The sequence below is a fragment of a genome, mitochondrion (assembly GCF_042453785.1).
Source record: "Malus x domestica mitochondrion, complete genome".
Classification (NCBI taxonomy): Eukaryota; Viridiplantae; Streptophyta; class Magnoliopsida; order Rosales; family Rosaceae; genus Malus; species Malus domestica.
The window spans coordinates 212,501-227,500 of record NC_018554.1 but is presented as its reverse complement, the minus strand read 5'-3'; the positions used below and the strand labels follow the sequence as shown (position 1 = coordinate 227,500).

Genomic DNA, 15,000 nt, shown 5'->3' with positions numbered 1-15,000 from the left:
GAAGGGGCTGCCCTTTCAATCAATCTCCGGCCGCTCAGTGCTGCTATTGGTGCGAGTTGTAAGGAGTCTTGGTCTCGAGCCGAGCTGGGGCGTGATTTAATTCTCGTAACGGGAGTGAGTGCGCCGCAAGACCAGACAAGTGACTCCCTCGCCTCGCAGCGGCGACATCTGTCTTTTAAGTTAAGTCATTTCCTAAGATGGCTCCTCTTATTCTACGATAATCCAAGCAGCAGCTCCACGAGTCCGCTCGGAACCAGTCGATTCCTGAGCCTCTCCCCTCTCGGTTGGCGTTTGCCAGCCACTAGAGCAAGTAAGAGAACCTACAGTGAATGCACTTAAAGAACCGCAGATTTTGACCTGATTGTACACCTTTGTGTCTGGCTATGTATATGAATGTGCATAAAGAAGGGACGGGGCATCTCTCTCCCTTTTTATTAAAATTTTTTTTGGGGGGGAGAGGGAATAAGATGCAGCGGCACCTCACGAACTTCTTACTGGGGCAGCACCATCCTGTAGGCGCGAGTGTTTAGATGCACGTGTTTTGCCTGCGCAGTTAAGAGAAAAATTGTCCCCAAGGTAGTTTACTTGCTTACTTTAAAGAGTAAGGGAATAGGGGGGACGGATTTGCCCTTTCTCCAATAGAGTACTTATGCAAGGCATGACTCTATCGACAGACTCGATCACAAGCAGGGGTCCTTCAATCGATCTATCTACATAAGGATAGCTCATTCAATCTCCCCCCATTTAGTAGGGCAGGTCTTCGGGCGAGGAAAGATCTATCTTTATTGATAGGGCCATACGCGAAAGCCTAAGATCAACTCCATCCACCGGAGCAAGGATTTTAGCCATGCCCCCCTAGCTCATGTGGAAAGTCCGGGCTGTATGATAAAATAGAGGATCTAGGAAGCGAGCTAGGCCACCCGCCGGATCAGGGTTTCCATCCGAACTAGTGCCTTAAGCAGGAAGGAAGTTTCATTTAGTGGTATCGTATATAAGATCGCGGCTGCTTTTAGGAGTGATCTTGCCCTCTTTCAACAAACTTGCTTGCTATCCCAGTGCGTCTATCCTTAGTTTTCGTGTCTAGCTTGCTTGCTCACTTCCAGAACTGATCTAACTAGAAAGAAAATCTCTAACTGGTCCTAGAAAAAGTATTCCAATTACTGGCTTACAGGGCACTCTCCATGGCTAGAAGAGGGTTCCGGAAAGCCATTTGTTTCTTTCAGCACGCCTTTGTCCTCGGTACCAGCGAGGTGTCAGTACGACGAGAAAACCCTATTCATGGTTGGTTGACCCCTTCTTACTCCCTTCCTTGGCTACTTAGAAAACACCCTTTAGCGTAAGAGCTCTTGAAGAGGGACTGCATCTCGATCCGCTACTGCTACTCAAATTCCTTCTGCAGCTGGCGGTGCTGGTAGTCCTGATGCAGGGTAGCCGGGATACACAGGTAAGGGGGCGAAAGCAGTTCATCAAGTTCAGAATTCGAGATCTGTCCTTCCGCTTGCAAAGACGAGAATGGAATCCAGATCAGAGTAGATTCAATACAATAGAAGGGCTGAAAGAATGAAGAAATTCGTTGAAAAAAAGCCGACTACTTCAGAGATAGGATGATCACTAGCCCTCTTCTCTTTACCTCCTTCACTGGATTCCATACGGATTCCCCAGATCTGCCCTTCTACGTCCTCTCTTCTGAAAGATTCGGTGCATCGCCAGTTCCATCCCACTCCCATGCACTTCCCTTTCGAAAGATTGACGGGATTCTATCAAATTATCCGTTTTCGCCCCGATGCGGAAAGAAGTAAAATCAAAAGAAAGAAGAGTGGAAAACGGGTTATACTCTTTCATGTTCCCCTAGAGTTTTTAACTTCTACCGGTCTGAGTTATATAGCTAGTGCGGTCGCCTAGCATGTTGATAAGTTTCGTTTACTGCATCCAATAAAAGAATCCGATGAGTGTGCGGATGGGAATTGGATTACCATTCACGCTGAATTTGAGTGGACTCCTACAAGGTGTAAGGCGTGTGAGGGTTTTGGGCATTCAATTTCCTCATGTAGTCAATTGAAACCTTCTCCAAGCAAGTAAACCCGGCCATCATTTACCAGCTGGGTCTCTAGTCTTTCTCATGTATTCACTTTCTGCGAAATAGATCAACTACTGGGGACTATAGAGCACAACAGGCCCCTGTATGTCACAGGCACAAGTGATGGTGCAAAAGTTAACCGCATCCAGCTTGATTGACCCTGTGGGTTTTCAGTTAACCTGATGACGCTCAGGACACTCTGGAGCCAGGCTATAGACGTCCAGCACTTGGCCCCTGAAAAAAGAATAAAAAAAAAGGCTTAAATCAGCACAGTCAACAAGCTCTTGGATTAATTATCTCCCCCCGAATCTTATGAACTGGCTTGAGGATAATCCTTGTGGTTCTGGAGCTCATGTTGCCGGTAAGCGACGAGCGACTAAGAGCTCTTTCTCTCTCTCTTGTCGGTAAGCGGTGGGCGGCAGATCGTCGGAGGCTGCCCTTCCTGATGGTAATTTCTTACTTCATTGGGGCTCTTTTGATTCCGCAGTGATGAACATGTCTCTGAGATACTTTTTTTTTCTGCAGCTTGGGAGAGGATCAACATTGGTCGTCCTCTTTTCAGCACAGATCCTCCTCCTCCTGCTGGTCTATTCCCCATTGGTCGAAAGTGGGCATACAGACTGGTGAAAGTCGGAGTAGAGCATGTAGCTCACTTTTTCAGAGGCAAGACCGGGTCGCGTCCCGACAGGTATTTCCTTTCTTATTTCCTTGTTAATTCTGTAGAGATTGAAAGAAACAGCATCATGACTTCCTGCTCTTCTCTTTTCAGGTGACTTGGCTTCCCTACCCCTTTCTTCGTCTTCAGATTTCTACCTCGAGTACCTTCCCTTGGCTGCTCCTTGACTACCATAAAGATAAAGCATTGGAACGGATATAGGTGGGCGACTTACGTACTATGTTGAACTTGACTCACTTTTCTCAGATTCTTCTTCGGACCCTGCTTGAACCACTAGAACAGTTCCGTGCATAGACTACTTGAAGCCTCCGCCTTGCCCATTGTCTCCTCTGTCCGAGCATCTGAGTCAACAGGATCGTATTCTGCAGAATCCATGGCTAAATCTTAACTCGAAGTTAACCCTGTTGAGGTTCTTTCCATCTCCATTTTCACCGATCCTTAGGTATGGTTGACTTGACTGATTAGGCTCACGGGCCTTAGCTTAGATTGGACAAGTAAACTTCCCTTAATAAAGGACATAGGCTCACCGACCGAAACCACTTTGACTGAGAGTGAAGGGGAAACCCCTAAAAGATGAACAAAGCGAGCTGAGCTGCCCATGCTTTACCCATCTGACCCGCTCCCTACTTCTCTACTTCGCGGGACTAACCAAAGAGACGAGGAACTTGCACCGAAGAACAACAATACGGTCTACCGGACTGAGACCGACAGACTGCTATCAAGCGGGAGAGAAGGTTGCTCCAGATGAGAGTTGGTCGTGTATATTGCTTTCTCGCCTAACTACAGGTAAGATTCACTACCTCTTCTATCAATATAGCTAGTAGAAAGCCTATTCCTTTCCGAAACTGTACGGTACGATTACGATGGTGGATTACTTATTCCGATCTACATCTCCTCGTGCTCGCCTCTGCCTTGCCTGCGGATGATGCCTTTCACCACTTCTTCCTACTCATATTCAATATTCTTTTTTGGCTCTTACTTTCTTTTGAGCCGAGACTGTCTTTGTTGAGCTCTACGCCTTTGCCTTTGCCCACGAATTGCGCCTAGAACAGGGGAAAAAAAGAACATAATTACATTATCCCTTCGACGACTGAGCCGGGGCTTGCCCCTTTCATTTCACATGGAATTGATCGCCTATTTAAAGTAATATAATATTCCATATTACCCTCGCTGACAACGTACCTATCTTAGAAATTCCTCCTATATTTACTGGATCTTGGGTAACTTAGACTGAGATTGGAACTTGATTTGATCATTCGCTCCTCATTCTTAACGAGATGAGCTCATTCATTCCTTGCGCTTAGTTACCTTAATTCATTCYTCCACGGAGAGAGGCTCTATGAAAGAAGAGAATACGGAGCAACCTTCGCCTGAGACGGGGCTTCCTTAGAGTGGACAGAGACTGTGATCCTAGCTTTCTGACTGGGAGCTCCTAGTAAAGAGAAAGAGATAGTTATGCCATTTTGACGATATTTCATGTACGCTTCGCTTACCTTTCACTCCTGAACCCACCTTCGTCTTCCTGGAGAGGAGTTTGTTTTATAACTATATTGGGTAGCCCGCTTTTCAATTGAATCAACATCAATAGGACCGTGCCCAGCATAAGATTCTTCTTCTGCGTCTAATCCCTTTTATAATCTTTCAGTTTCTGCCCCCATAACTGATACAGGTGAGCGGCGTACCTAGCCTGTCACACTACGGACCTCTCGTTCTTGCCTGGTGAACCCCAATCTTCATCTCCTCTTCCCCTTCTGTTCAATCCCCGTGGTGAACACAACACTAGAAGAGTCAGCAATCGGGTCTTTCGTAGAAACCCCTGCCTGAATGAACACTGCTATCTCGCCTTCTGATCTTTCTTAAGAGATTTTCCTAATTTCTTTCCTACTTCTGTCTATTCGCTTCTACCGGGAGGATTTCCCTGATTGGCTCTCTTGCCTGGAATGACTTCCCTCAGTCCCGTCCCTACTTCTTCTCATGCCACTAATTGATTTCCACTTCTGAACTCCCACGTATTCAATCGATTCTGTTTCATGGCTCGCTGGTCGGAGAGAGTCCACTTCTTCCATTGATTGGGACTTGACTACTTCAGGTGGATCCGATCCTCTTCTTTCTATTTAGGGTGGATCCCTTTCTATTGATTGCAGCTCGTGAGCAAACTACCTATCTATATTACCATTCTAACCTGTCTTTGCTGAACCGTTGTAATATGGAATATTACCCTAGCTCACAGGTTATCCTTCTTAATTACATCATCCCTAACTCACAGGTTATCCTTCTATGATACATTGGATTTATTGGATTCGAAGTTCGGTTCGACTGAGCGAGCTTTCTTTTCACTTGGGCTTCGAAGAAAAAGAAAGCTTAATAGAGATTCTCCTCTTCGGATGGAGTAAGAGGCTCCTACTACAATATTACATATTGCCTACTTTACGGGTTACGGGTGAGCTACGAGCAGGCTTGATACCACTCCTTCGGACCCTTCGGACTCCAGCGCTTAGAAGAATCCTTATTAAACTCTTATTACATAGATCCTTCCCTTGAGCAACAAGCAAATTCCCTGACTAAAGAAAGAACTGAGACTAAAAAAAAATATTATACCAACGCTTCCCTTTTTCTTTGTAAGTAAACTTCCATCTTCTAAAGGGAGAGTAAACTCACCTTAGCAGTTTGATTATCCATTTTATTCCCCTGAGATTGAAGTTGCTACTGTACCTGTCTTTGAAGAATGCTTCGAACCCGGCCTAAACGCTTCCTGAGACTCAACCCTACTTCGGCTTCGAGGGACTTCCCTTGTGCTGACTTCTCTCACGTCAGACTGATGCCGGCTTTCTCAAATCAATCGGTAGAAATTCAAAAACCAATTGGATCAAATCAAGATCCCTTGGTCAATGTCATTAGGGTCTCTAAAGGAGAATGCCCTATCGGGCTTTCACGCAGCAGGTTCGGAAGATCGGGCTTGAAAAGCCGCACGATGGCTTTGACTCGCCTTTGGAAAGATGACTTCGAAAGCTCAAGCTTTCCGTTCTCCTATCCTATGATGGCACTCCAAAATAGGGTTCTTTTGAGCCCTGAGAAAGTATGAGTCGCCGTAGTGTGAGAAGTGGAATGATTGGAGAGTGTGAGAAGTTGGCAATTTTGAGTCTCTTTCTTAGATGTGTATATGCGGGTGGGGTGCCACCAAAGGTTTGGAACCCTGTCTCCCTCCCTAGCTAATTGAATACCAGCTTCCTTTTCTATTAGTATTATATGTAACTTCCTTGTCCTATTAGTATGCATGGGACTGTAGGTTGCTTTCTTTGATCTTATCTGCTCACGAATGGTCTGCTTAAGCCAATAAGATCGAAAAGGCTATCTCCGAGTGGCTAAAAATAGTGCGGCACTTTCCTTCAAGCAGGAAGGATGCAAAGTAATCCAAGGGAAAGCTAGACCTCGAGTGAGGAAAGACGGGAGCCACTCTAGTGACCTTTGAAAAGGGTCCGTACTAACCTTACCAGTTATTACTGCCTAGTGCCCAAACTGATTAGAGAGTTGTTGAATAAGCAAATCGGCTGTTTACAGTTACAGCAAACAGGAAAGAAGAGCAGTCGTGTGGAAGGTCTTTCTTCGGCCTTTGCTTCCTCTTCTTAGCCTAGCCGCTTCCAGGCTTCCAGGTAAGGAGAAATAAGTGAACCCTAGCGGGGGAAGAAAAAAGGAACTGAATATAACAATAACAAGCAAGACCAAGGTATATGACCAAAAAGGCCTTGTCACGAGCTGGAGTCGAACCAGCACCTCTGGTAAATGAATACAATCCCAGCGAACTACCATTTATTCTAATCGTGACTTTGTTCACCCGGTTCGTCATGCACAAGAAAAGCAAAACTAACATGACTACATCCGGTCGCGTTTCCGCTAAAACACTATAATCCCCACCCTCCTTACTAAATTAAATGACTGTTTAGTCATCCTCGTTAGCTTTTTTAACAATATCCGAAATGCGTTTAATCATTTCTGATTTTGGAACATTAATTACATGCTCATCGACATGCGGTGATCTTTCGCTTTTTTCATTTTTAATAAAAAAATGAAAAACCATAGATTTAAAAAAAAATTAATCATATGGACTTTTTCTTACTATATGAAATCCACACTTTGACACCTAAGATTCCGTAACGAGTAGATACTTTCGCAGGAGCATGTCTAACTACCTGCATCCACAAGACACTGAATTAGCCTAGAGATGGGTGCATCTTTTTGCTATCTCTCACGACCTTTCGGTCCCCTCACTGGAAAATTGGAAGGTCACAAACCGCCCTCTACAGTTGCAAATGTGAAACGGTGGACCCGTGACTATGAAAAATGACTGCTCAATCGAGATTTGAGTCGCCTTGGAGTAAAGCCACATACTCAACAACGTCTCTGTCTGAACTGTGGAATCCCTAAATCGAAACATACTAGAATAACTTCAAACACTGGATCCGCAGATCTACGTGTATTCAAAAATTCTGGTCTTCTTCAATTTCAATCAGGTTCTCAAACCAATCAGGGAACTTCCTTCCAAAGACCAAACCATTAAATCCCACACTATAAAATTTCTGGCGGAACCTTCCGCAGAAAAACCACGCTGAATTTTTTCGATATTTTTAAACTTTTTGTTTCAAAGCGGCGAAACCTCGAGATACTTTTCACTTGTGCGAGTCTGAGACCTTACTTCTGCGACTACTCGACTTTTGTGAGTTCTTATCCCGACAAAATCTCCTTAACTTAAAGTCTCCTCTATCTCAGAGTCTATTCTAAAAAAAAAATTTTTTTTTATATTATATTTAGATTTTTTGTTTTTATTAGAAGAGAGAAAGGGTACGCTCTCTAGAAGATTTGCTCGGGGCTGTTCACTTTCACTTGGTCGCCTGGTATCTTGAAACCTCTTTGCTTTCGGGGGCAGGAGTGGAAACGTCTGAGAGAGCGCTTCGCGAAAGAATCGTGTGGCGCGGTGAAAGGTTTCCCGTTGGGGTTTCTGGCCCCCCTGGTCTTCACCTAATTGTGGAAGAGGGGAGGTGAGTTGAGCATCCACTCTCTCTCGCGCCTTTCTTTCAGCTTGTTCCTGTTCGTCTATTCGGGACGGGCAGGCAGCCCACATACATGAAGAGAAGAAGAAAAAAGGGGGGGTTACTTGCTTAGTGCTTGCGCTAAGCAAGGCGGTCGAAGAAGGCCACAAGTAGAAGCAACCGATGCTTTGGTCATTCAGTTGACTCCTTGCTGCCAGTCCGTGCTTGCTGTCATGCTGGCAAAAGCAGGGGTTTCGGCCGGTTTTACCTACTATTGGATTTGAACCAATGACTCTCGCCGTATGAAAGCGATACTCTAACCGCTGAGTCAAGTAGGTCAAGCTGAGTCAAGTCAGAGAAAATAGACCCATATAAGAGAAAGCCGCGCAACCTGAATTCCCCTTACTATACAGGAGGGCGGAGCGCTAAGAAAGAGAAAGCGTTATCACTATACGAAATGAAGCAGCGGCTAGCACGCTAAGATCAACCACTTGGAGAACGCGAAGCCTTTTTTTCTCGGTCGTCCTTCTCTAGGTACAAAAAGGAATTTACGGGATATCTCCAAAATTCGATGTACTTCTTCAAGTGTGGGACACATCTCATGTTTGCCGAATCTAAAAACCATCGTCTTTGCATCCCAACACTTCACTGCGGCTATGATCGGATCCCAGTGTTGGTTCACTTTTTATCCTCCACCAAATCTTCTGAGCTCCTGTTCTCAATGATGTTAAGCAGCTCTTGATCGCAGCAATCATGCCTTCGAAGGTACGCTTTTTTCATTCAACTGTGCTTGAAAGAGAGAGGATATGATATAAGGTAAGCCCCAATTCCACTGAAAGATTCAATTCAGTCAGCTTGGCTTTTTCTCTAGTTTGCCTTTTTGTCTACCTTCTTTAGTCAATGTCGCATTTCGAGTGCTTGGTTAGATCTCCTAATGGAGAAGATGCGGTGAATCAATCAGTATTAGCTAAGGAAAGCATTCGGGAAGAGAGGAAATCTGTCTTTATAGGAAATTTATCTTTATAGGGAATCTGTGCCCTTTGTTTGGGTCTGAAAGTGCAAGACTAGCTGGACCCGGACTGACTAATCGCTAAGAGCTCGCCCCGAGTGCTAAGTACGGCATTCAGTAAGAAGTAAGCCAAGTTCAGTGATCCTCGAGAATAAACTATCAGGCGGAGGAAAGAACTGATGACTCACATCCCACAACACAAGAAGGATGGAAAGTCGTGGAATTGATCGAAGTTAGCCAAGTTCTCTTAGCCGTTACGTTAGGGTGACTCGAGAAAGCTTGAAAGAATAAGATACGTAGAGCGTGAACCAAGGTTCATAGGCGGATCAAAGTCGAATCTTGCAGATCCTAGTTCGCTTTCTAATCGCTTTCGGGACCAGTCTTCAATGGCATGAAGCTTTAGTGGCATAGAATTGGCTGCCTGATCGGACAGATGAAAGGAGAACTATCTGGTGAGGCATCTGGATTTGATTCGGGTCGGTTAAAGCTTGAAAGGGAGTTCGTGGCCTACTAGGAGTTCTGTTTTCTGAGGACTCATAGAACACCTTATTAATCTTAATTCAACTGTCCTTTCAAGCAAGAGTTGTCTTAGATCAATGAATGAGAAGGAAGAGAGTGAATAGGGCACAGGAAATGAAGTCATCCAGGTTCGGAGCGGGAAGCATGCATTCAGGCTGTGAGGTAAAGTGATTCTCTTAGCTTTAGTCAGCTTGGCTTGAATAAAGCTTTGGTTTCAGGAAAGTAGGGAGTCAGAGCTTTCCGTCATTCAGCAGTGGAATAGTTCCATGGTATTGATCATCCAACCATTGATTGGAATTTCTATCGTGATAAACCGTGATTTGAGCCTATCTATAGCTATAACAGTGTGATTCTATAAGCTAAGCAGATGAGGAGATTCAACAAAGAACCTAACCGTCCTCTCTGATTGACTTCATCAGGAGATCCCTATGGTCTGGTTCACCTTCCCTCTTTCCTTGAAACCGTCGGATCGATATGGTTCATTCCTGGGCTATGCTCTTTCAACAATTGACAGAAGAGGGGGACGGACAAGGATGATCAGACTGTTTGGTTCGGTTCGTCAGAGGTATGGGCATAGAGAATCCGACTATGGAGAGGGAAGTGATTCTCATCTCAATCCATAGAGACAGAGCATTATCGTATGGGGAAAGAGTATGAACGAAAAAATTGCTTGTAGAGATGAATCACATTCCTTTCTGAAATACTATAATATATGTGAGTCGTCTATCTTCACAGCTGGAAATGCGCTCCGAAGGGAATAGCTTTCTCCATTGAATCAGTCTAATGTGGAAATGGAAAGATGTGAAATTCATTCATCAATCTTGTGTTCTTCTGTGTAGCGTACGGTGTCTCGTGCCAAGTGAAAGGAAAGCTGAGCTTGCTCCAAACCATGAGATCCAAGAGAGTGCCCGGTCATCATCATTCCACTCCTTTCTTGGTCTACTTCGGTTACAACTTGATCTACGGTGCGATCAGACCAAGTGCGAGATTGGATCGAGAAAGCAGGAAGGTCAGCCCTTGATTGTTAGATAGATACCGACAGAATATCATAGTTAACAGCTTCTTGATTGCATCCGTGAAAGTTCGAGATTGATGGTTCGAGTTAGCAGGTAGTTCCGGAATAGATAGACAAGAGTGCTTTGTCTCCTCCCCTTTATCTGAAAAGTAGGTGGCTGCTGATGAGCTTCGATAGCCAGTCACCCCGCCCAAGGAATAGAAATAGATTTGTTTTCGTCAGCTCGTTAGCTCGTCATTGGGTCCAGTGAGGCGGATTCCTTTATTTACTATACATATCATATTAACACTCGATGCTTCGCCATGGGGATAACGCCTAGATAGGTGGGGGAGATGCAGCCACAAAGCATGGATTTTGGTCCGATTCATTGAGATCACCAGCCTCGGAAGATAGATATGCAGATGAGCTTTTCCCGTGGTCCGCGGAGGCTGGAATGCATGGAAATGAAGGAATAGGTGCCCTTAGCCCGGTATTCCACCCACTTGAGGGTATGGAAGAAGAGAAAGAGCAGAAGAGCTACGAATAGGATCACTTGGAGCTAGGTGCTTCTCCTGTAGCTGGCTAGTACCTCCTCTATTCCATTTCTCTGTCCTAACCCCCCTGCAAAACCAAAATATCCATTGCTCTCCTGTCCTGGGACGAGGAACGGAATGCATGTTGCTACCTTTTTAGCATCCTCTCGAAAAGTAGGTTGCCATCGGCCAGCATCATAAGCGGGAAGGAATGCAATCTCTTTTTTCCCCGAGTGAGAAGGCGGCGAGAAAACCATTCCTTTCTCCAGTGAAGGGTCCAATCGAACCCACCTGTGCTCGAATCCAAACCCCGTCCAGATGTTTCATCCTTTCCCAGTGGCAAAGAAAGAATCCCCATTTCCAGTACTTGTAAAGAACGAAACCCCTCGAAAAGGAATTCTATCTACTGGTAGCTAAGGAATCGTATGAGAGAAAAGACTGCAAGGTACATCTGGGTTTTAGGGAATAATAATTGTGATCTAGTACTGTTGTTCTGGTTTGAGTTTAGGGAGACGGGTGGGCGGTGCGCGGATTCCGTTTAGGCGAGCGGCAGTGAGGGGAAAGGGGAGTAAGCAAGCTTTAAGAGATAGGGGGATGGGAGCAAAATATGCATTGGTTGTTTCGGAATAGGTTGAGGACGTATGTGAAAGTACGAACACTTTTGCTTTTTCATACGATTTGTAAGACGCTAGTACTGATTCAAAGTACTCCTCATCATTTATTTTTGTCCACCACTATACTATATATAGTTCAAAAAATTTAATGGGCTTGATCCCGGACCCCTGGGGACAAAGAAAGCGGGAGAGACTCGCGTAGTGAGAGAGACTAAGAAAGAGCTAGTTCGGGAGTGCAAAAGGCGGACCACCGGTCAATAGCAAGAGGTAAGGGCACCGGTAACAGAGGACTGAGGCGAGCGTAGTGAGGAGGTTTGCCGAGAAAGAAGGTGCACAGGAAGGTGTCAGGTTGGTGTGGCGTAGTGGAAGCAGAGCAAGAAGGGTGTCAGCTAGGCAATGGTCGTTCGTGATACTGTTCCCTTTGTTTGATCCGCAGTTCCAGCTACAGAGCCAGAGAGAAAGATGTGGGCGTTCATTCAGGCTTCGCTAAGTAAGCAGCTGTCAGACACCGCCTTTAGATATAAATAAAGAGGGCTAATGAGTATAAAGTGAGTGACAAGACCAGACTCAAAAGTGCTAAGTTGTTCATATGCGACCTCCTATCTTTTAGCGCAAGTCTCCGTTGACCAGCGAGACGACGACGATCGTTTTGAGGCCGCAAAGCTCGTTCCCTATTATTGTCATTTCAAAGCGCCTCGGAGCTAGTCATTTCTCATCAGCCGAGGAAGGAAGCATCCGCTTCAAATAGAGTAGTATATCGATCGAAGTCACAGTAAGATGGAAAGAAAGCTACGTGATGAGGCCGATCGCCCCTTAGAAGTGAAGTCCTATTTCAGACTCTTTGAACGGGGAGGAAGTGAAAAGAAATTTTAGAAGTTCCAATTTCGATTAGAAAAGGTTGCTTTGCTTACTCTTCTATTGTTCTGTGGTCTACTCAACGGTTGCCCTAGTCTAGCTAGATTGATGCTCAGGTGATAATACAAAGATAAATAAGAGAAGTGAAGGAGAGGAGATTGGGGCGAGAAGCATATTCTATTTGGTCAAGAAGTACGAATACAAAGGCAGCTTCAGGTCAAGAGAAACTTTAACTTTTAGAGTTATTGGTCTCGAGTTCAGTTCGATAGTCTTGAGAATCTCCAATCGAGTTCCTCTTTTTTATGTTTATGGTCTTTCTCGAGGCGCTGCCTACCTACAAGGCAAGATCAATTGAACCTTCACCTTAAACTGCGTCCAGTCCAAACACAGTCTTGCTCCTATAGCTCTCCTCTCTGGTTGCGCGTTCAACAACTACAACCTTAACACTGCGCTCCGAGGCCGCTTTTGACGCCTCCGGACAACCCTCGCTGCTTCGCCATAGAGTTAGGTAGGCCTCCACAAGCTGCTAAAAGAAAATTCCATCAAAGGTGAAACCCTTACTTTGGGGGCCTTGCCTCATGATTTTCTTGGCAAGCATTTGGCTGTTGACGTGTCCTCCGCACGCACTTGAATGAGCTTGTTCAACAATGTGCGCTCCGGATCGGCGTGAAACGCTAAGGTAGCTTGCTTACTTAGTGCTTGCGCTAAGGGCTAGGGTTGCTTTCTTGGTGACTCTAACCGGAGACTTTTTACCTTTACTCTTTCGGTATCGGTATGCCTTCGATGATTACTGCTTTAATGAATACCCTCTCTTCGGGAAGCGACGAACTCTTCCCTCACCCGAAGGCGAGCGAGTGCATTACGTTGAGTAGGAATTTGGAATAGAATAAGCTGTTGGGAAGAGAATACCACGAATACGCTATTTGGAGAGCGCATGCGGACAATTCGATGAGGACGATTTCTTGCAGAAAGAGAAGAGGGATACCAGACGATTGGGGATTGATTAGATGCGGACGATGATTTGGCTTTTAAAGATGAGAAGGACGATTTGAGAGTGAATCCGCCATTAATTACTCTTGTTACTGTTCTCCAATAGGCTCTTTCGGGTTCAGGTTTGAATGAAGGAATTGAATCCACAGCTATTGAATCAGCTGTTGGCATATCGGCTCTTGTGCACTCATAAGCTCTTGGGAGAGTCCAAAGAACTCCATTATTTTCTTTTCACGAATAAGCTCTTTCCGCTTTTCATTCCTCATGCACTGAGAAGTAGCAAAGCTTTCCTCATGCCAGCGTTCAGTTCCTATTGAGGAAGATCCGCCATTGGTTTCAAAATGAATCTCAGATGTCGATGAATCCCAATCAATCCCTTTCGTACCATCTTATTACTTATTATAGGATGAATCTGATTCACTTCCTGAACCACCAGCGGTTGACTCTGGGCATTTAGTCCTTACTCCTTCCGACAACAGCGCTTACTTCTATGACACCACCACTGGTACCGGTTAGTATAGCAGCTTTTTTGCCCACTTCTCTTACTGATGTGGCATTTGGCCTTCAAAGAGATGATTCAATAGCAGTAGCACCAGTCATGAACCCAAGAGCTCCAACTCGTACTCATAGTTAAGCAGCGGCATGAATATGAGACTAAAGTCCCTCTATGCATCCTACTACTAGCAGCCCCTTCTATGTCCCTTCTTATACAATGCATATGGATCCACGGATGGCATACCCATTCGTACCATCTCAACAGCTCCCTTGCCTTACTTCTTCCTTCCTCTGTTAATTCAATATCTGTCTCGCCTGCGAATCCTTATCCTGATCTGAGATTGCCTGCTATTCCTAACGGAGGCGCTGAATATCGTGACTATTGGGATAACATATGAATATGCCTCTATCAATGTATTCCATTACACCCGGCAAAGTCCTTACTACATGCAGCAGTACGGCGGGCATTAAAACACGAGTTTCGGCGGTCTCTGCTAGAACCCTATTTGAGATAGTTTCAAAGGCCTTCAGGAGCGTAGCCTTTGAATCAATAATTTCTCGCACGCTTGGTTGCAAAGGTCTATAGTCAGAGAGAGGGTGTGGACTTCAATGAAGTATTCTCTCCTTTTGTGAAAGACAGCTCTATTCGCGTCTTGCTTGCCATGGTTGCACTCTTTCGATCGGCGATTGCGAAAAAGAGACGATTTTAATATTGATAAGAGATATCCTTCCTATAATTCTTCCTATGGCTATTTCCGATCCCAAGAATACGCTGTTGTTTCAATGTCATTATCTTCCCTTCCTCCAAGACAAAGGAGTCGCGGGGAAACTGACTAACTAGAGTCTATAGCTCCTCTAGGGCCCAATAGACTGAATTAGTCCTTCTACCCGCGCGAAGCGCTAGTTGAGCTAGGAGTTTCAAGCGCTAAGTCCTTTCCTTCGGGAAGTCATTCCAGGCAAGAAAGCCAATCAGGGAGGAAAGCAAGTCAGTCAAACGGTAGCAAGCCAGTTCCCTCCCATCGGTCCTAGTCAGCCTCTTTCCTGTCTCTTGTGCAAGGGTAGCTGTCCATAGCGCTTACATGCGCGGGCTCCTGTCTGTGATAGAATAGTTTCATGCTCTTCCCCTCGCTCTGCCTTATCCAATCGGGGATTTCTTATAACTAATATCTGTCTTTTGATGCGGGTTTGAAAAACTTTTTAGATGGAAATGTTCG

At 45.2% G+C, this 15,000-nt stretch overlaps 1 non-coding gene and 1 pseudogene across 1 annotated transcript, besides 1 other annotated feature; one reads left to right on the top strand and one right to left on the bottom strand.

Annotated features, from left to right (window-relative positions):
- Positions 1 to 6,847: 6,847 nt before the first annotated feature.
- rps3 (ribosomal protein S3) lies at positions 6,848 to 6,930 on the top strand (annotated as a pseudogene).
- A 1,112-nt stretch (positions 6,931 to 8,042) lies between these two features.
- On the bottom strand, positions 8,043 to 8,115 carry tRNA-Met (CAU). Its single transcript has one exon. It is a non-coding gene; the product is annotated as a tRNA-Met (tRNA).
- Positions 8,043 to 8,117: a sequence feature (horizontally transferred from chloroplast DNA).
- Between the last annotated feature and the right edge of the window lie 6,883 nt (positions 8,118 to 15,000).